The sequence below is a fragment of the Belonocnema kinseyi genome, chromosome 3, assembly GCF_010883055.1.
Source record: "Belonocnema kinseyi isolate 2016_QV_RU_SX_M_011 chromosome 3, B_treatae_v1, whole genome shotgun sequence".
Classification (NCBI taxonomy): Eukaryota; Metazoa; Arthropoda; class Insecta; order Hymenoptera; family Cynipidae; genus Belonocnema; species Belonocnema kinseyi.
This window is the reverse complement of record NC_046659.1, coordinates 123,183,943-123,185,724: the sequence shown is the minus strand read 5'-3', so window position 1 is coordinate 123,185,724 and position 1,782 is coordinate 123,183,943.

Here is a 1,782-nt window from a genome sequence, read left to right as displayed (position 1 = left end):
CCCATAAAAATGCTACGGACAGGTACAGAAATTGCAAGAGGGGGTTAGTCGTATTGTTTCTCCAGCCTTCCTTATATAAAGAGAGGCACTTGTTCCGGGCAAAGCTGATCAGTTCTTTTCTTGGGGCTGCCTGACACTCATTTCCCTGCATTCTCGTAAAATACAACTAAAGGAGAAGAAATATCTAGCAACTTTTAAAAATAATTTTTGCGTTGAAGCGAAATTTATTTATTGGAGTAAAGTTTGTCCAAAAACATTCGTTCATTATGAGGGAGGACAAGAACCAGATGACCATTGAAAATGGTACAGAAAATGATCGGAACCACAGCGGTTAGTTTCATTCTTTTACTTATTAATTCAAATAATACATTTTGTTAGTATTGATAAGAAAGGAAGATTCGTTATGAAACAAAAGTTAATTATCAGACTGTCTTATACTATTTTTAACCCCCTACCGACTTAAATTTTGTTGTTGATTTTTTAAGACTTTGAGGCATATTATTCGTGAGGTGCAGTGTATATCGAAAATAAAATTCCAGCTCATTACCCTCCTGAATAACATATAAATCGGTGCGATAAATAAAATTCCATTCGACTCAAAGTCATATTTCAAAAATATGTCAAGGCTTCCTAAAGTTACACATATCTCACTGTGGGCGGTGGAGGGTTAATTTAAGCTTAATTTTATCATAATTACCAAATAAACGTGGAACATGGATAAAAAATGTGATAAATATGAAATATTTTTCTGAAAAATACATAAAAGGCTATTTTAAAAAGAAAAGCCTTGTAGATGTTTCATCAGCTGAATGATTTTACTATCGTATCGCGGAATTGGAAAACAACCTTAAGATCGAGGGTGAGAAAATAATGTGGCATATAAGAACGACCTCGTGTTAAGTCACGTGTGTGACTTTTTAATACCTATCAGATCACTATGTCAACTTTGCGGGATATCAATTCAATATCCTTTAAGTAACACATTTGTAAAATATACGGCTTCATATGCCTTCTAAAGTCATTCGTAAGTAGAATACAAGTACATGTTTTTTTACTCTAAGGAGTATATCATGGGTAAAGAGGGAAACCTCGTAAAGCGATACTTCATTGAATTTTTATCACTTTTTTTTTCTCAATCATGTGAGTTAACCTTCTGAGAAACAATTCCATACATTAATCCATTTTAACTGGAAATTTAATTGCAATTTTTAGGTAAAAACTTTTGTTTGTTCTTTATGTTAGGGAGTTTTTTATAGTTATATATTTTTACGCGTGCTTTTTCTTTACATCCTGGTTATGAGTAATTGTTGTAGTTTTGAAAAAAAGAAACTATTTTTACTTATAAATAAATTTTTTTCCTAAATACACAAAGGAATTTATAATTCAGTAATTAAAATGTCAATTAGAGTTAATTATTATTATTAAATAAAAACTCTTTTTTGCTACTTCTTCCTGCACAGGATAATATTTCCTCCATAAAAAAGTATTTTATGGATCCATTCGAAGGCCTCCAATCTAATTAACTACAGACTATTACTACTTTTTAATGTACTTCTAATAAATATATCTTATTTAGTATTTTTTGTTTACAGATTTCAAACATTTGCCCATATTTTTTTTCTTTAATAAAAAAAACTCCTTATAGGACTTTTCCTTTCATCTTGTATCTATTATAGAGAAGGCTAACACAATTTCGCAAAATAATCCAATTTTCCTCATCAAAGCTTTGAACATTGTTAGGGAAAATTGTGATCGATCATTCCATCTTCGAACCTGCTAAAG